Source organism: Doryrhamphus excisus, chromosome 17 (genome assembly GCF_030265055.1).
Source record: "Doryrhamphus excisus isolate RoL2022-K1 chromosome 17, RoL_Dexc_1.0, whole genome shotgun sequence".
In the NCBI taxonomy this organism is placed as follows: Eukaryota; Metazoa; Chordata; class Actinopteri; order Syngnathiformes; family Syngnathidae; genus Doryrhamphus; species Doryrhamphus excisus.
In genome coordinates this window covers 12,212,153-12,233,450 of record NC_080482.1, presented here as the reverse complement: position 1 = coordinate 12,233,450, position 21,298 = coordinate 12,212,153, and the positions used below count along the sequence as shown (strand labels likewise).

General features: G+C 41.6%; 1 protein-coding gene across 6 annotated transcripts in view; it reads left to right on the top strand.

Annotated features, from left to right (window-relative positions):
* mef2d (myocyte enhancer factor 2d) overlaps positions 1 to 21,298 on the top strand; it is a 97,211-nt gene that overhangs the window by 9,448 nt on the left and 66,465 nt on the right. The window lies entirely within an intron of this gene.

The window sequence follows — 21,298 nt, the reverse complement described above, 5'->3', positions numbered from 1 at the left end:
AGGATACCACAGTATTCCATTGTGTGAAGTAATTATCGTGAGAATTGGTGTTTGTTGTGTGATCCAAATCGGCTGAATAAACAATAATAATAAACAAGCAATATCTGCATAATCGACAAAACAAGTGTAGAGCAGTGGCGTCAAACGTGTTTTAACTGTATGCTGCATCGCAGTTATGGCTACCCTCATGATTTTATGACACATTTGATTATTATTTGTAAAAAAAAATTCTAAAATTGTTTTAAAAAATAAGAAATGTATGTTAACTATTTCAAAGTTTACAAAATTTAAAATCAAAATATATGAAATATTAAAATAAAATTATTAAAATAACAAAGTACATATTTTTGATGTGCATTATTTCCACATAAAATGATATTGTGGGCCGTATGTGGCCCGGAGGCCTTGAGTTTGACACCTGCAATGTAAAGTGATCATAACAAAAGTGTAGCGACTAAATTTAGTGTGCTGTGTGTTGTACAGCCGTGATTTAAACTGAGACATTTTAAGCCACTCTGGATCAAACCATGTAACTGTTTACTGCTGGCTGATGCAGACCTCTCTATAAAGGCAAAGAAGAAATACATCCTATGGGACCCTCGGGGAAGTTATTCATCCCTGAGAAAACTGATTTTCTGATCTACTTGAAGGCCCCGAGTTTGCTGAATCTCACTTGTTGCTTCTGCCCTAGCAGTCTTGACCGCATGTTGTCTGCTGTTCTGCTCCTGTCCTACAGCTCCCTGATTACCTGCTGCTGTCCCTTTCTCCTGACCCCGTCTCACTGCCACAGCTGCGGCACTTGTTGAAGTCTGGAAATATTGGAGGCAAATTCATTTTCACAGTGGTAGATGTTTGTTCACTCTTTCGTGCGTCTACACCATTTTGTAATACCACATGTGGGGTAGGCTCCTCAGGATCGGGATTTTTAGGGCGCTGAAATTTTTTTGCGTGTCCAACGTCACAGTTATAGAGTTATTGGCTAGCACGACTTGCAACGTTGTGAGTTAATGAGTCAGTGTTAAAATAAAAAATAATAATAAAAATAGTAAATAAACGGATTAAATAATGGATATAAACGGATAAAGATAAAACAATAAATAAACGGTGATCGCGTGGTTAGCGCGCGGACTTCACAGCTAGGAGACCCGTGTTCAATCCCACCCTCTGCCATCTCTGTTGCATGTTCTCCCCGTGCATGCGTGGGTTTTCTCCGGGTACTCCGGTTTCCTCCCACATTCCAAAAACATGCTAGGTTAATTGGCGACTCCAAATTGTCCATAGGTATGAATGTGAGTGTGAATGGTTGTTTGTCTATATGTGCCCTGTGATTGGCTGGCGACCAGTCCAGGGTGTACCCCGCCTCTCGCCCGAAGACAGCTGGGATAGGCTCCAGCACCCCCGCAGCCCTCATGAGGATAATCGGTAGAAAATGAATAAATAATAGCACCAAGGGTATCTCCGATGGCCGAAATGTAAGTGTGGCAGGCCGTCGTTATTACGTCGTTACATGGGACTTTCCTGATACAAATGCATAGAAAGACAAAATAATCAATTCAAAAACATGGCATGCTCGCTCACTCCAGTGTACATTCATGTACAAGTAAAGACAAGTGGTAGTGTGAGTCCTTGTGTGAATAGCAGTGTTAGTTTTTGATGCAGCTTCTCATAAAAAAATGTCTGTTTGCAGTTAGATCACATTAGTGTGAATCGATGCAGGCATTTGTTTGTGCAGCCCTCATACTAAACTTGAAATACACAGGTGAAGGATTTCTGTGAGGTTTTAAAGTGCTCATGATACCAAAGAAGGTTTGAAGTTGGCCAACGCATCTGACAAAGCAAATGATTTTAGAAATGTTAACATGCAAGCTAACAAAGTGTTCCAGCAAAAGCCTTCAACACAACAAATGGGCTAAATGAAAGTATAATCATCATCAACAATACAAAGAACAGAAATTCACAGAGAAGTGCGTTATAGTGGAGCAGAACGTCTGGGTGGGACTGTCCGGATCTGATTTCACTTGATCCACCTTTTTTTTTTTCACAGAAGAAACACGGAAGAAGTAACAGAAATTATACATATAAAAACAGTAAACATTCGAACACACATCTAACAAAGGAAATATGTCTTTCGCTGTTATTTTGCACAATGGAAATAAACAAGACTAACATGTTTCACAAGCACATTTAATGTCCTTCAGACCCATCACAGTTGTTGCCACGCCCTTGATGTGACCTTTGTTGCTGAAGTGAAGGATTAGGGTCCAGAGAAGCCAAGAGACCGCCTTACTTACATAAACCAATCCTTGTCCTCCTGCAAGCCTTTAATTGAGACTTCATCAACCGCTGATCTTCAGGCTAAACATCAGTTAAGATAATGAGCCGGGGAGGGGGCGGTGGGTGGGTCCGCAAGGCAACAAGATGAAGCAGTATGTGTGAAGAAAGCAAAGTGTTTTTTTTTTTTTGCGTGAAGCCGGTTGTCTGTTCGTTTGTTTATGCTGCTGGCGGACATTTAAAAGGTTCTCTGGGTGACTGCAAAGCACAACCTGCAGAACATTGTACCCCATTTTCAGCTACGTATGTCTGAGTTCAGGGGTCAATCATTCTGGAACTGTTGTTGTTCTACCACACCAAACACCTCCAATCATGCCTTTATGAAGCTTTCTTTGTGCACTCGGAACAGAAAAGGGTAAGGAAGCAAGCAATTGTCATTATTTTTATTTTTATTTGCATCATTATAGCCAACACTAACAGAGACACAGACGGTGAAACAAAGTGCTTGTGAATTGAGTCGTTTGCATTCTACATATCAAGTCATAAAAGCAGGTTATGTGAGGAGAATGGGGGGATTTTGGGGTTTATGTGTGTTTTACACATTCCCCTGAGATAAGTCGTTTGGAAGTTTATTTAATCAACATTCATTTTGGGAATTGTCAGGCAGCCTCTGGTATTGTTGTCGTGTTACTGGTAGGAGCTTCTCTTTGATAAAGAAGAACGGGGAAGGGGGGGGGTCTTAATGATTTGAAATGATCATTAAAAATTGCTCTGGGGTTTTAGTGATGCAATTAGTCTTCATTTCACCACAACACATTCAAGAGGAGCAAATGCGGTCTAGGAAATGTCACTCACATCTTCGGCCGAATGAATGAATCTTTCATTATTGAAAGAACACACACGAGTCTGTCACAACTAATTTATCAGGGCTGTGCTTCACATTGAAAACTCTCCCCAGCTTGAAGAATCCAAGCACTGTGGCAGGGGAGCCTACCTAAAGGGGCGGGGCTAGACACAGTGGTGCAATGTGTTGATTGGTTGTCACAGAAAACTGTCACTTCCAGAATGGGAAGAAGACAACAGACAAAAAAAAGATGATCTATTGTTGTGCTTTGTTTACAAAGGAGAAGATTTACAAGATGCTCGATAGTGGCTTTCTCACAGATATCTGCTAGCCCGATATTATCCAGCAATACCAATATCAGCCAATATTGTTGTATACTGAATAGGGATGTCCCGGTCATCTAAAACAGGGGTCTCAAACTCAATTTACTTGGGGGCCACTGGAGCTAGGGTCTGGGTGAGACTGGGCCACATCAGGTTTTACAAAAAAAAAAAAAAACGCATTTATTAAAAACAGAAAAATATACAAACTTTTTCAGTGCTTTGGTTCCGATTTTGTACAATAAAAGCCCTGATAAAACATTCCACTGTTCTCAAATATCTTAATTATTTCTGCACAAAATAAGATGAAAAATAAATAAACAAATCAAGAATAAAGAAAATCAATCAGTAATAAATAAATATAATAATAATAAAAAGGCAAATAATTAAAAATTAAGAAACCACATATAGTTGGTGGGTAGACAAATTATTTTTTCAGATTAAAATGAACAAAGCATTATTAGAGCCCTGTAGACATGACAAAACACGACTATAGTCACATTTATACTCTTTTTATTTACAACATATTGCGCAACTGCAGGGTCTTGAGACACATGCTAACTCGCAAACTAGAGAGCTAGCGACCTAAACGGTAGCCTCCAAGTTATTTCCTTTAAACGTAAAAAAGCCAAAAACTTACCACTTCCACACGGATAGGGAGGATAACTATTAACAGTTATTTAACCTTTAACATGAACATTAATCAAACGTAATATTTTTTTCTGGGTACATGATACCATACAGCATCCATATCAAACTTGCGCGGGCCGCACTAACATTAAACTTTCATATCAAGGCGGGGGCCTCAAACTAGTGTCCTGCGGGCCACATTTGGCCCGTGGGCCGCGTGTTTGAGACCACTGATCTAAAATCTTTGATATTAAGTCTCCGATACAAGCAGTCAATTCCAGACTCCGCCCCAGCATGTCCTTTGTCCTTTGTCCTTTGATCACAACAACAGCGTGTGCTCACGAAGAATAGGAGTGATGTTGGTCGTGTGTATTTTCGAATAAGATTTTCATGCAGGGGAAGTCCAGTACGACCAAACTCATTGCGTATTTCAAGCACAGAAAACTCCCACGGGAAGACAAGAAGTCATTAGCTATAACCGTAAAGATTAACCCCTGTTAGTGGTGTTGGGTCTAAATGCAAAATTATACTGTATTATGCCTGGCCGCCACTACATTGAGGTTATGTTTACTCTTCTAAAAGTAAATGAGTCTGTATTTCTCCTACCTAGTGTTGCTGATTAATGTTCTCTGTTTGAGTAATATCACATAATTAAGCTTTTTCTCACATTCCGCACTACAGAATAAGTAATAAAAGTATTTCTGTATCAGCCAATATTCAATGCTGCAATATTGGTGTTGGATCTGAAGTGAAAAAGTTATATCGGGACAACACAAATACTGCAATATGTATTGTAAGCATTTTGGAAATAACACCCCTATAGTCACCTTTACACTTCTATTAATATTTGTTCACATTGCTCAACTCTTATGCTGCATGGACTAAGCAAGTTAGCGAGCTAATCAGTTAGCCTCAAATCTGTTTCTTCCAAACTTTAGTAGCCAAAAACGTACCACTTCCACATGGAATGGGAGGCGAAATTTTTTTTCATTTCATGGCTTCATGCATTTGCAGTTTTAATGTCATTTCTCAATGTGTTGTATCATTACTGCCGCCTGGTGAATACTACATATCACTTGTATTTCCATATGTTTTGACATAGACCATAGTTTACCACAAAACGGCCATCATATATTAATCAATTAATTTCTGGGAAATTGTGATGTAGCGAAAGAGCGATAATAAAAGGGCAATATTGCAAGGGACAACTGTAAAAACAAAGTGTAACGTATGAAACTCTGGACCAATACAATGAGTGAAATTATGAACTGGTTAATGGTAACTGGTATGTTTTTTCCGCTTATCATTATTTATATCTGTGTGAGATGTGATATCAAATTGGAACTATTGGAACCGCTGCCCCCCTCCCCCGCATAACCAGTGCTGTATATTTACAAACCGAAGGCCAAACTTGGAAATAATTGACTGAGCATGGTCCGATGCCGACTGTCACACAAGGGTACAGGGGTTGTGCAATGTCAAGTTGTAGGACTGACTGGAATGATAATGGAGCACAACACTGGATCTCCCAAAGAGGATGGTCGCCGTAGACAGCCAGTTGGCCGCCACCTAAAGGTCACAGAATTTCAGCTAAAGGTTGCAAGTGCTGGATTGTCACAGATCCCTTACACTCTGCTGATCTCATTGTGGAGTCATTGCTGATCTTTTCATGCGCTTGGCCGTAATCAGTCAACACTAGGTTACGTAAACATCCATGGAAATTAAAAAAAAAAAAAAAGTGGTAATCCCTGCTCAGTTGTCAGTTTTGGCAAAAAAATACTCGCTTCCGTGCTCTAAATTTATCGACTCCGCCTTGGACAGAACTGCTCCAAATAACCCGCTTCCGAGCCAGAGTGGAAATCTGTGCTGACCTGCCTTTCACTGCAAGTACAACAGATGAGCAAATGAAAAAGGAAAACACTGAATGAAGACAGCATTTGTTTTCATCAGGGATTACGGAATCTGGCCGTCTCATTACATTTCAGATCCGGGAATCTGTGCATGCCTTTTGTTCTGCTCTGTTACACCACTTTATTGAAGAGACCTTCATGTCTCTCACATACTAAACGGAGGTTCAGTGTGAACCAAACTGGATGAGAAGCCGGTGGTCCTGGAAGGATCCACCAGCTAAAGAGTCTCATGTAGGTTAAATGCAATTTAGTGCACAATTTGCGGGATTATCCCCAAATAACGGGACTGGCAGCCCTCAGAGTTGCTGTGCTGCACAAAACCCAAGCCCGGCTTGACCTTGACTGGGTCATGGTGTCAAAATCCACTTAGAGTCCATTTGAATCCGTTTAGTTCGGCTTCTGGCAACCTTCAGCAACGCAGCCTTTTATTTGAAATTGCATTAGGCTCTCGGTTAGTTCTCAATTACTCTCTGGAAGCTTTGGGAAGAGATTGAAGTGAAGAAGAAGAAATGTGACAATGACTTTTTTTTTTTTTTTTAGTTTGGTCTCAGAAATATTAATCTCTGACAGCACAGTCCAGTCAAAGTGCTGTTTCATTGCACAGGATAAAGCTTCTCTTGTCCCGTCCATGAAGGTCAGAAGTCTTGTTTTTGAACTTAATAAGATCATTTTAATAATTTCTCACATGGAATTGAAGCACATTTAGAGATACAAAAAGCTTAACCACCGCAAAAGAGCGTTAAGATGAGATGTAATATTAATTTTAATCAATTCTACAACATTTTGATTCGGCATCACAGTGTTGAACTCATTGCACATTGCACTCGAGTGTCATTTACAACCATGGAATAGACAGCTTTTAATTGGGGGAGATCCGAGCCTTGCTTACTGGTACCTCAACTGTGAGTACACAGTGGATAGGTCACAGTTTTTAACAAGTATTATTGCCAAAATTATGTCTCTGTTTTCCTACATTGTCTCGGTTATCATACGGCCAAACAATTCACAAAAAAGTACTGTGACTCAATCTCTGTGAAGAATGGATTGTGGGTCTTTTAGAGTTGGGACACTATAGACAGATTCTGGCCAGGGAATCATTTAATCATCTTTATTTTGTGCGTGTGTGTGGGTGGTTTATTTGTTCATAAAACTCATCCAGAATGATGAACAACTCGGTTTCTGTCTCCTTCCTTCCTCCTTATAAGGACAGTGCACCATGCAGGGGGAATGGTTTAAGCAAAACATATGTCAGAAAGTGAGCCAATGCGAGTAATAATGATTGTACCTCGTCCACTAATTACCTACCTGTGCATGCTCCACCCACCCCTGTGTTGCATTCATTATGAATGAGGATTGGTCAGACTGAAGTGGGATATCTATTATTGTTGGCTGTTGTTATCTACTCAGCAGAGAAGAAAGAAAAAATGAAGCGGCTAAGACGAGGAGGATCAAGGAGGCCTGCACACCTCCAAAACAGGAAGTAGCTCCATGAGAGAAGAAAAATATACAGTAGAAACTCCGAAATGTCATCCATCTGTTTTTAGAAAAGTGTCTTAGAATACAGTCATCCCTCAGCCTCCATGTTTCATAATCAAAGGGCCTTTGCTCCAAAGCGGAATACGAGCTGAGAGTCGTCTTTGCCAGAAATCGTTTTGTTGGAGTCGCTGCCAAGACTTTCACAGGGCGCCCAACGCTCTTTGCGGCTCTGGAAGAAAACGGAATGGAAGACGTGGAGGATGCTCACACTGCTGGCATCGCTGTCGGGTCTCATTGCCGCTAAATTCAGATTTATTTGGGCTTTGTCGCACAATATGACCCCAATAACGCTGCCTGAGTAAGATGAACACATTTAGATTTTTGATTTCACCACACTTCTTCTTTTGTAGCGTGAAATGACCTACTTCCTACTCCCTACATTTCCCGTTGTTGGCTCAGCCAAGGGGCCTCCTTGATTGCCAAAACCTGCGTCCCAGACCATGTCCAATACCGTGTCCATGGCTAATTTTTAAAAAAAGAAATGTCGCCTATGTAAGTTTTGATTTGCACATAAACTGACTTTGAAAAACTTCTTCAGTTTGTCGCTCATGTGTGGGTTTTAATTGTTTTGCTCATTTTTATTTTCAGGTGACAAGCCTGACTGATTATCTGGTCTTAGGTACTGGATGTGTTGTACTTCCTCTAAGGGCTTTATATTGTGTTGGATTCACTTTGGTTCAGTGAGTTCATTTTATTTCCTGTATTGTCAAAGTGCCTTTGGGCAAGGCACTGAATCACCAACACTCTATTTATTACATAGTGTGACATGCAAGCATGTACACATTCATCAAGTCGCTTCATTCCAGGAATTCGCTTTCTTCTTCTTTTCTCTGATTCGCTGAAATGGCTTGTATTAAAAAATAAATAAATAAATAAAAAAGTTGAGCGGTTGTGAAGGAAGGGGGTGGGGCCAAGTGCGGGGCAGCCATGCTGAAGGGGTTACGATGGCGTGAGAGCAGGGTCTGCTGGCCACAGCTGAAATAGCATATCAGAGCCAGGAGCTGAAAGGCTATACCCCCCACACCCCCAGTTGCTTTTTCACCTCTCGTCTTCGCCCTTCTCCCTTTTCATGTGATATCCTGCTGTTTTTCATCGTCATCATCATCATGGTCATCATCTCTTTTCGACTATGAAGCCTTCTAAAAAAAAAAAAAACCTCAACATTTCATGGTTTGATATACATGCTGGGTTCATGCATTAAATGTACACTGATCATAACATGTAATAGTTGCAGTTTCTTGTCATATTTTTATGATTTAAAACTGTAACTAACACGACACCTCGCTCACCGCTCACATCAGCGTCAATCACAGATACCTACCTCCATTTTGTTACAAACACTCAACAAGATGCTCCTTTGCCGTCAGCATTTTTTACCTGAGGACTGGAGCACACGACTTGTGCTGGGAGACACAGCCATCCCAAGGAGAGCAGACATCGTAAGTGTTGTTGCAGCTGTTGTTGTTGACAAAAATAGCATAAGTATGTGTATCAAAGCGCAGAGAAAATATGTTTCACTAGTGTTTTAAATAATAAAAAAAAAAGACGGAAAATGACTGCAACTGTTATTATCAGTGTACATGTTAATGCATGATAACAGCATGTATATCAAACCATGCAACGTTGTTGGGAGTTTTTTTTTTTTTTTAGAGGGCTTCATAGTCAAAATAGGTGTGTCCCAATGACGTGGATTGTTAGCTAGCTGAAATTAACTAGTTTTCTCGTGTTATAATGCACAGAAAAGGGAAATAAATATGTGTTTATGTTTTGGGCAAAATTAAAAAATAAAAAGTGTAGTTCCCCATTAAGGAACACGTAGTCACTAATGCAATTCCAATTGCATTGTAAATGTGAGATACTTTTTCAATGACACCCTTGTTTTGTTTACATAGACAAGATATGGCGAACATCATTTTGAAACGGTAAAACACACCACGGTGAAAATATACCCATCCAGCCTGCATCACATGCACAAAGCCACACTAGCATGCTCTGCTAAACTAAGATAACCCCATCAGCTTCCATTTACTCTCTGTTAGAGGAGTCTCTGACAACTTTTGCCAGTGTTTTGGGTCACTATTTCAACATGAGTTACTTTTTGTGACAAGATTCCTCCACGACTGAGCAGTCCGCCGGTTAAATACTTCCCCACATGAACGTTCCGTATTGTTAACGTTCCGTTAACAATAAATTACGATTTTATTGACCAGTTTCATGAATCCGTCCATAATTCTGTTAACCTGGAAATCATTTCATTTATTGTGTTATTAGTTAATCGTCCAGAACGTACCGAATGGGACGTACCGAATTATTACCTCATACTGTTCCACCCATTTTATATTTGGTATAGTTAGATGACCAAGAAGTAGAGATGGCCAAACCCATCAAATAACCGTATCGGGGTTCCAAAATCAGCGAGATTTATTTGCAGTCTGTTCCTTAATTTAGTCAGCTTTTTGTTGTCAGCAAACTGTGCTAGAAGAATATCACTAAACGTAGCCAAAACAGTACCAGTGAGCATAGCTGTCTCCACACATGCATTGCAGCCATCCTCTTTCTCACACACACACACACACACACACACACACACACACACACACACACACACACACACACAATCACAAGAGTTGAAGATCACACATCTAACACTACAGTAAGTTGCTACAATATCATACTTGCCTGTAGAGAGGGTTTATTACAGCCTAAAATAAGCAATAATGGTAATGTAGCGACCTGACAGTTATGTTAAGAGTTCTGTGTTCTCCAACTGTGAAGCCATAAACGCATCAGGTTGAGCCCCTGTGTTTTGGCATGGTTGCATCTTGACTCTATCAGAGCGCCGGTGTCGGAATTGTATTGGTATCAATGAGACATCCAAATCCAGGTATCAGGATAGGATTTGAAGTGGGGAAAAAAAATGTGGATTCAATGAAAGAACGTTTTCAATTTGGCTTTGTTTGAGGTTGAGCAACTTTCCACAGTCTTTTCAGATCATTAAAAAGGGCAGAGAAGCCGCTCGATGTTTACTCAGGAATGTGTGAAGATACCCTGATGGCTCCGTTTCCGTGAGCCCATAACAAATGTTGAGTGTTTTTTGCGGAAAAAACCAAAGTGACGCTCGCTCGCAGTCGATGTAGAGAGCGAACAAGTGAGAGAAAGAGAAAGAGAGAGAGCGTGTTACTTGTTTAGTGTCAGCGCAGCATTAGATAACATTTTATTTGATGGTGTTCAATGGCTGACTCGTCCTCACCTCTCGCCCAGGCCTCTTCTGCTCTCCAGCCCACACACACTCCCATGCACACAAGCAAAGACACACACATCCGCCCACTGATGCTCTCTCGCGCGCACACACACACAGACACACACTGTACAGCCGCCTCTGGAGGATTCTGGCAGTTGTTTATGTTATTGAACTGGTTATCACATTACAGCTGGAACTCCAGAGTCCTCCCGCTTCTGCCAAGAGGATACAAAGGCAGCTCGCAGTGAGACGACTTCCTAAAGTGGTTTTTAGCATCCTGCTCGTCAGCATCATTAGGACGCTTTTCACTTTGCGTGTGTGAGGCGCTCATGTGGTGTTATTCCTCCATGTGGAATAACACCGCTGCCTTGTGGTTTTCCTTCACACAAGCGCCAACATTTGCTGTCTGAGTACAATACGGTGCAAAATCTTAGCGATAGATGTCTTCTTCATCAATACCAAACTGGATATGCCTTCCACCAAAGTCACATCCACTAATGAGTAATCTGACGCCAATCTGGATCAAAAGTTACATTAGACTTTGTTGGCTGGCCAGTTTGACTTTTTACCTGCTACAATTTTGTCATTATTGAGAAATTATATAGACCAGTGATTTTCAACCACTGTGCCTCGGCACACTAGTGTTCCTTGAGAAACCGTCAGGTGTGCCGTGAGGAATTATCCAATATCACTTTTTATAATTAACATTTATTAATCATCATTTGCATATATTATGTCAATAGTATACATACATGGACCCAAATATTCCAATTGCATTTGGTTTATTTGCTCAAACGGAAAGAATTGAACAGGGATGGAATATTCCTTTAACCAATCCGATTGAGGGATCTTGTACCCGCTCAAACGGAAAGTTGTCAGGGTGCCTTCTTCTTCGTGGTGTTTTTCTTCTTCTGTTGTTTATTGGCGGTTGGCAAGCAGCTTTCGTATGCATTAGCGCCATCTGTGGAACAGAATCTAAACCCTTCTATACTTTATTCACAAGTGCAGTTTTATTAAAAAAGAAAATATATATCTATATAAAACATGTCCTGAGATTAATTATAAAATATTAGCAAGATTGAATTTGATCTTTTCCTGTTTAAATTGATCCCCGGTGCGTTCTTTCAGCGCATGCTCAGATATGACGTAACACGCAGATCCAGACGTTCTTCACTTTTAAAAATGGAGGCCAGCAATCGGCACTGGACTAAGCAAAGTTTGTTTTTGATTCAAACTAAATTTCAAGACTGGACAGACGAAAAACTGGCAATACGGAGTTATTCCAACAAGTGAAAGAAAAACTTGGGGAAGCCGGTATCACGTGATGTTGATGTTTACGATTTACTGGGCATGCCCTATTGACTATTCTGGTTGATTTTCACGGCGCATGTAGACAAGAGATTGGAATATTCCTTTCTATGGATACCATTGTTTCCCGAAAGGTCATTCGGAAAGAGAAAAAGTGGTGATGTAAAAACGTGGCTACTGTGGAGTGTCTGTGGTGTAAAGACTGGCAGAGCAATGTAATATTGGTCCGTGTGGCAACACCTACCTTGTTCCTCCGATAGACTTATTGATGCACGTGTGAGGTCGTGGTGACATTTTGTAACATTTTTGGTTATTGGTGTGCCACAAGATTTTTCCAATGTAAAAAACGTGCCGTGGCTCAAAAAAGGTTGAAAAACACTGATTTAGACAAAAACATATTAGAAAACACTGAAGAACACCTTGTTAAATGTTTGGTACTACACTGATGCCAGAGCTGTGTTTACATTAATATTACTATTATTGTAGCTTCTACAGATGCAAATTAATGATTGTCGCAACCACACCACAATATCAGTGAATGTAGCTTGAAGAATATCACCTCCACACATACAGCACACACACCCACACACCCACAAGCTCAGCCTGAGGTGTTCATGGCGTCGCAGACAGTCGGAGAACTCTTAACATCGCACGTATTTACATCCATACAGACACACTGACCAATGCACATTTTCCACATATTCCCGATTGTAAAGTCAATTATGTGTATTAGCCACACCTCATAAAAACAGAACAGCAGCTATTTAAAAATACATTTTTAATTATTTCTTAATCTCTAGGGGTGACCTAGACACCTCCAGAGTGTGCAGGTGAGATGAGAGATGCGCATCTCCATGGAAACAAGATGTCAGCATCAGTGACTTCTGAAGGTGTAGCGCGATGGTTCAGTGGATGTGACGATGCGGCGTTATCCGAGCGACACAATGTGCATGAATATTAAATAAAAAGTTTCTCTCTCACGCAGCAACAGCAGGTTAGCCGGAAAGGACAAACACATTTAGTGGTTTCAAAAGTACAACTTTGGCAAACTCCTCTTTCCTACTGTTTTTGCCCACATGGCAAGAATATTTAATCCAGGGATATTTTTCTCGCTTGGTTTTGTCATCTGAAGGGAAAAAGGAAATGCTGCGTTTTCAAATCTCTCCTCGTCCTAAATATCCAACCACAATTCACTTTGCAAGAACCTTTTTGTCTATATCTCATTCCCAGCAATTTGATTTATATACTGGAATCCTACCTGAACTAGGTGTTCCCAGCGTCACTTGTTAGCCCTGATTATGACAGGAGTTTAACAGCTGCTGCGGCTCAAGTGGTCCAAAGAGAAGCTTTAGTAATTCTACACTTGATCAAACTTACTTAACATTTGTCAGATCAAAACACAGGTTGCTGTGCAAGACATCAATAGCTTCCACTTCACTCTTCCAATTCACTGATTCTCTGAGCTGCCCTCCAAGTATCCTGGAAACTTTAGTTCTTTTAGCCATAAATTAGTCACATCACTGTATAAGCCAGCCGCATAGTGGTGAGTGGTTATATCGGACACACAGTCAGGGGATCGGGAAAACCTGGGTTTGAATCTCTGCTGGGCATCTCTGTGTGGAGTTTGCATGTTTTCCCCGTGTGTGCGTGGGCTTTCTCCGGGTAGTCTGGTTTCCTCCCACATTCCATTCCACGTTAATTGGCCACTGTAAATTGTCCATAGGTACTGTATGAATGGGAGTGTGAAGGATTGTTTGTATATATGTGCCCTGCATGTGTGCCCTGTCCAGGGTGTACCCCGCCTCTTGCCCCATCTCAATTGGGATAGGCTCCTGCATAATCCCGCAACTCTAGTCAGGATAAGCGGTATGGAAAATGGATGGACGGTATAAGCCGCAGAGTTGAATGCATGAGGGTAAAAAAATAACGTCTTATACACTGAAAATTACAGTTAAATGGGCCCGTCCCTTGTTTATAGTGGTCAATTGGTTCCAGACCTGAATGCTGTAAAATAATTTCCAATATAATCTTCAATTTTAATAAATATAATAATTCAGCCAACTCTGTGTGGATTTTGCATGTTCTCCCCGTGCATGCGTGGGTTTTCTCCGGGTACTCTGGTTTCCTCCCACATTCCAAAAACATGCTAGGTTAATTGATGACTCCAAATTGTCCATAGGTATGAATGTGAGTGTGAATGGTTGTTTGTCTATATGTGCCCTGTGATTGGCTGTCCACCAGTCCAGGGTGTACCCCGCCTCTTGCCCGAAGACAGCTGGGATAAGCTCCAGCACCACGAAACAGCCATCATTAATTAATATTTGAAAAACCACAATATAACGAGGGAGTGATAAATGAACCATGATATTTTGCGACAGACGACTGTAATAATAGTATGCATAGTTTGTGCTGATATCACATTGATATTGGTATCGGGTGATAATATCAGAAATATCAGGAAAAGGTTTATTTTGGTACACCCTAATGTCAGCTACTGAACGTAGTGTTAAATTGACATTGCAATTGTTACACAGGTTCACTCCTTCACAGCTTGACACACCAAAACTTTGTAGTTATATATGTATTTTTACTTGTAAGATTAAATATGACCTTTACAACAACCTCTGTCTTAATAACAGAATCATTTTTTTATATTGAGCTTTAAAAATTCTATTCTTCAGTCTTGTTTTCCTTTAGTTGGGTTTTAGTTTGTTTTGCTTGTTAGTTGTGCTGATGACTAGTTTAGACATGGTAAAACTAGTCAACAAAAGTAAAGTGTGAGGTGATTTCTTATGCCTTATGCTATAGTGATTACTGCAATGATTGCAACATTGAATGTGTCACCTTCAGTTGATTGTGTCATGCGTAGTTCTTGTCCAGGAAATGTTGTCCCCATTTCCACGCCATCGTTGACGTCCCACCAGTATGGAACCAAAATACTCCAAGCATGGCAGGAACATTCCTTGTGCTCATAAAAGGAGTTTGGTTCCCTGCTGCTGTATTTAAGTGTGACCTGTGGGATTATGCGAGGCTCATCATATGTGGTCCAAGTGTCATGTGTGATTGTGCAGAGCGGGGATGGAAGTGAAAACCTGCCCTTTGTGGTTTAAAATGATTATGGATTAACATGACAGCGTGTTCTTCTCCTGGCTGCCTCTAATGCTGCCACCGGCTCCACTGAAGCACGGCAAAGGAGCTTAGAGCTTTTAGCCTTTAGCTCGGCTCTGTGCTAGCATCTGTCGCTGCACTCGGACGCAAACACACAGACACACACACGTACACACATGTACAGGCCCCTCCGACACATGCTGGAGGCTCATAAAGTCCTTTTTTTATGCACCGAGGAGGTGGGTGATACCACATGGAGGAAAAACAATTCCTCTGGAGTCACAACAGGTGTGCATGTGTGTGTGTATTCACTGAAAAGTATGAGCCCAGCTCTTAAAGGGGGAGGGGGCCAGAGGACTTATGAAGGGTCCCCTCTGACCCACCTGTAGCCTGTCAGCTGTTGTAAGCCTGTTAAATTGTCAGCTGTTTCTGAGGAGAAGTGTGTGTGTGTGCCTGCGTGTGTGTGTGTGTGTGTGTGTGTGTGTGTGTGGCAATGTCAGGGAGGAGATTGGGGTGGGGGCATTTGCTTGTGTGTTGCTTATGCCTCCCCAGTTGTACTTGTATATTTTTTGGGGGGAGGGGGGTGCATTGTATAATGTATTGGACATTTACATGGATAAGTCATTATTTTTTACAATATGCCACAAAAACATCCGTCCATATTACAGTAGGCCCTACTTTTATACCCAAATGCACACCTAAATCACTCACACTGTACACAGAACACATGAAAGCCATATAAAATACAGTAATAAAAAGATTAAATACAACAATTAAATGACACAGGAATGGGACAAAATAACAATTCCTTACTTTTATGTCTGTGGTTGTCTTGCACACTGGAAGGGGACATTGCAAGGGAGGGAGAGGCAAGCTTATTGGAAGTAATTGAGACCATTACACTCGTTAACACTTTCCATTTCATAGCAGCAGATCCCTAAAGATACCATCTTTATCCTTCATCATTCATATACACTTCCGTGGTGATGGCTTTCCTTTTCTTTGATACACTACCATTATGAGAGGATGCCTTACGGTTGGGAGAAATGGCGACCAAAAGCGACCTCAGTATATGTGACTACATGTACGTTAGTTTACCTAGTTTTTTTTCTTCTGTGCAGTATTAAATATAATAATTTGTAACCACAGAACACCATATACCAAGGACCAATTGTATGTACTATAGTCTGGTTATTGTGTGCATTGAAACATAATATTGCCTCAAGTATCTGTCAAAGGTTCTTCACACTGGAGAAAGTGTTTTTATTTTAGGTGTATAACCTTCCTGGGGTCAGCCACTGGGATTTTTGAAAGATGCCCGACTGCTGTTTTCCTTCTCAGAAACTCCTGAGCAACCTTTTATTCCTCACGTCTGCTCTTCCTTTCCTGCGCGTAAGCTAAACGTCTGCTGTCTCTCTCTGCTCGCTCGTCCCGGCGTGGGAGTCACAGCTGTCGAGTGATTTATGGCTTTAATTTCCTTGATAGATTAAAATATAACATCGCAACATGCGCGGAGTGCTAATGAGGATCTCACGGCGAGGTCCTGTCTCTACGAGAATGCCTCGCTCCTGGCACAGCAATTGATGTTTTTGATTACAAAATATGGAAGCATTGGAGATTTCACCTCCAAAGAAGAAGAAGATACTTTTTTTTGGATGGTGACGTTGGTTGCTGCTGTTAGGGCTTCTCTTGCTGCTCTTGACCTTTAACCTTTGGCTGTGACAGGAGGGGGGGCAGGGCTATCGGAGACGTAACGACGCATGTTGACTGGTACTGGCGTCTTTTAAGAGGACATGAGTGTGTTGTGGCGTAAGCACGTCACATATGATTTACTAGTCGGGACACAACACAGGCAAACTTTATCTTCGAAAAGATGTGTGGGACACCCTAGAGCAGGGGTCTCAAACTCAATTTACCTGGGGGCCACTGGAGCTAGGGTCTGGGCGAGGCTGGGCCGCATCAGGTTTTCCAAAAAAAAAAAAAACCCACATTTATTAAAAACAGAAAAATGAATAAACTTTGCTTTGGTTCCGATTTTCTACAATAAAAGCTCTGATAAAACATTCCACTGTTCTCAAATATCTTAATTTTTATTTTTCTACACAAAATAAGATCAAGAATAAAGAAAATCAATCAATCAGTAATAAATAAATATAATAATAATAAAAGGGCAAATAATTAAAAATTAAGAAACCACATATAGTTGGTGGGTAGACAAATTATTTTTTTCAGATTAAAATGAACAAAGCATTATTAGAGCCCTGTAGACATGACAAAACACGACTGTCACATTTATACTCTTTTTATTTACAACATATTGCGCAACTGCAGGGTCTTAAGACACATACTAACTCACAAACTAGAGAGCTAGCGACCTAAATGGTAGCCTCCAAGTTATTTCCTTTAAACTTAAAAAGCCAAAAACTTACCACTTCCACACGGATAGGGAGGATAACTATTAAGTTATTTAACCTTTAACATGAACATTAATCAAACGTAATATTTTTTTCTGGGTACATGATACCATACAGCATCCATATCAAACTTGCGCGGGCCGCACTAACATTAAACTTTCATATCAAGGCGGGGGACTCAAACTAGTGTCCCGCGTGTTTGAGACCCCTGCACTAGAGACTAGAATCTAGACACTCTGGTCCTGGAAACGCAACACATAGTTACCGATGAGTCCACTTATTAGTCCTATGGAGTGTACAACTGTAGCTTGGACCTTGACGGCCATCGGAGTACACCCCTAATTCTGACAGCATACATTTCTATTTGTTAATCATAAATGAAGTACACCATGCTGGCCAAGCAATGCTGAAATGTCAAACTTTTGACTGACACCTCAACCCAGTAGACAGATGTTCACCCTGTCTGCTGTGGCACAATAGCCATTCAAAGTCTTTGCATAACGTACATAGTTTGGGCCAGTTACATCCAATGTTTATGGTGAATGATACAATATGCAGACACACAGCTGTATGAGCATTCATTCATTTTCTACTGCTTATCCTCACAAGGGTCGTGGGGGGGTGCTGTAGCCTATCCCAGCTGTGTCTTTGGGCAAGAGGCGGGGTACACCCTGGACTGGTCGCCAGCCAATCACAGGGCACATAGAGACAAACAACCATTCACACTCACATTCATACCTATGGACAATCTGGAGTCGCCAATTAACCTAGGAATGTGGCATGCTCTGCTAAACTAAGCTAACCCTGCTAGCTTCCATTAACGTTTGATAATAGGAGTGGGAATGACTTTTTTTTAGGCGTTTTTAAGAAATCAAAATAAAAGCCAGAATTTAGTTTCTTTTCTCCTGAAAAATGTTCCTCTTTCAAGCTTTTATTATGCTGCAAGGTTTGTCTAAAGTGTGACAACGATGTGAAGAATTCCAACACAATGTAGGTCATATGGGAGAAGCGCTAACATGCGAGCCACACCAGAGGACAGCTTTGTCATGTTTTGAGCTCATCCTCAGGAGGTTGGTGGATTTGCATAATGCTGCTATTCACTGCATCCTGTTCATTGACACACCTATTAGCCGGCTGCAAATAAGCTTCTTCTTCTGTGTGATGCTACAAAGAAACATGGACCAATGTTGAAGGCAGCTCCACTGATGGATGTTGGATGTCATCATGAGACGTGTTGCTCGCCTTTCAACATAACTACACTCGCCTGGAGGCCAAGCGCTGCTTCTTCTCACCGCTGTGTTCGAGAAGAAGTGTTGCTGCCTCCCCCACCTCCCTGCTGCTCCCCTGCTGCATGCAGCCAGAACCTGGCAGTCCTGGCCTGTTTGGCTCGGTGAGAGCGGAGGAAGGATCACAGAGCCTCCTTTTGGGCTGCAGGCCAACACTGTGTTGGACACGCAGGAAGACCAGACGGCTCGCACATGTCCCACAAACGTGGATAGCGAGCGCTGAACAACCTGGGGAAGGGGCAGCAAGATAAGGCCGCCGCCTGATAGCGAGCCTGCCTCTAATCAAACACTCAGTCGGGCTTTGTTTTCTTTAGCGCTGCTGTATATTTTTCTCATTATTGGGCACATTTTTGGCTGCTTTCTGACAGGCGTTTCTCAGTATGATTTATCCATATTAGTTATTGCTTCCAGACAGAATTGCCTCTCGGAATTTGTCCCCCCCTCCAGCTCCCGAGTGAAGCCGACAGGGCTGCTGGCACAAACGTGCCTACACCCCTTTGGACATTCGCTGTGTTGAGTGGAAATTCAATGACACAACTGTTTAGCAGACTCCTGGCCTCCCATTTCCCACACCCTCCGGTCCTCCTCAGAGATTTCAAGGTCAGGAAAGGGCACAGGCTGCGAGTCGTTCCTTGGGAAGCGGAGCCGCTGTCGCTCACACACACTGCGCCGCTCCTTTTACAGTCCTGCACCTCCATTGAGCCATCACTGGCGGCCATCATGGTAGCGGCGTGACTTTTGAACAGCAAGGAGTGTTAAAACGGACCATGCTATGTCCTAGGCCAAGTGGCACGAGACATCATAAGTGTGTCGAACCCTCTGACAGCTGAGGCATGTAAGTGTGTGTGTTTGTGTCCAGCTGTCTTTGTGGGGACTGTGACTTTCAAAGCATCAAAGTGAGGACAACCTGGTGGTCCAAGATCCTTTTTCAGAGACATTTAGTGCCTTAAACCGGGGGTCTTCAATTAAAATTGAGTCAGGTCTGTTTATGCAATGTTTTTCCACATCAGAGGTCTGAATCTTATTTCTATATATTTCTATATAAATAACAAATGTAATGAAACCCTGCACATCACCCTATTGATTCATTCATTCATTCATTTTCTACCGCTTATCCTCACGAGGGTCGCGGGGGGTGCTGGAGCCTATCCTAGCTGTCTTGGGGCGAGAGGCGGGGTACACCCTGGACTGGTGGCCAGCCAATCACAGGGCACATATAGACAAACAACCATTCACACTCACATTCATACCTATGGACAATTTGGAGTCACCAATTAACCTAGCATGTTTTTGGAATGTGGGAGGAAACCGGAGTACCCGGAGAAAACCCACGCATGCACGGGGAGAACATGCAAACTCCACACAGAGATGGCTGAGGGTGGAATTGAACCCTGGTCTTCTAGCTGTGAGGTCTGCACGCTAACCACTAGACCACCTTGCCGCCCCTAAATTATTGTTATTTATTCTAAATTATTTTAATTATTTGTACAAGTTACTGTTTACGCTGTACATTGTTGTTCATATTTGATGTAATCTATTTATTCTCCACATTATTATTTATTATTACACGAGAGCCAGGCAACGACATTTTGTTGGCAATTTCACTGCTGTGTTATTGTGCAATGACAATAAAGAAAGTCTATGTCTATGTGAAACAATAACAATTAGTGGCTTTTTAAAAGAAAGACTGCAACAGTACATCCTCTTACATTTTTCTTCTTATTCTTGTAGCTGACATTGCCTGAATTTATCACACAGTTCCTGTCTTTGTTTACCTTTTGAGGAAGATCTTTGTTTCGCTCCAATATCCATACAATCCTTGGTTGAACACTCATTTACACTTTGCTGTGAAAAATGAATGTGTTATGACGCCAAGTGGTAATGACTGCCTTATACCGTTTAGAATAGGGCTGCACAAAAAACACAAAAAATTATGCTCTTGAGTAATGCGATCTACAATATATCTACAGTATATCAGGGATTCTCAGCTGGTGGTTCGGGACCCAAAAGTGGATGGCGGGTCTATGCCTAGGCAAAAAAATACCATAATGACCCAATGTCCGTGAATGCACCTCATGTTTATGTCTATGTTATTCATTTGCTACACAGCCATGGGTTGCATGCTATGATTCTGGACAACTTTTATTTATTGAGTCAGACTTACTGTGTGTCGTTTGTCCGACACACAGCAGCAGATATCTGCTGGTCGCCAGCTCCATCCAGCCGGTGACTTTCTTATATGGGCATGCCTTGGAACAAGCTGAGTGTGACCAATCACAGCAAAGTGGGCGTGCCCGGAGGCAGGCCGTGAGTGGAATAAATTAAAACAGGACGTTGGGGAAATCCAAGGAAATGTAAAGATGAAAGCTTTCTGTGCGGGTTATTGTGTGTAGCTGCTCTATAAGAATCCACGATTCAATACAAAGGGCC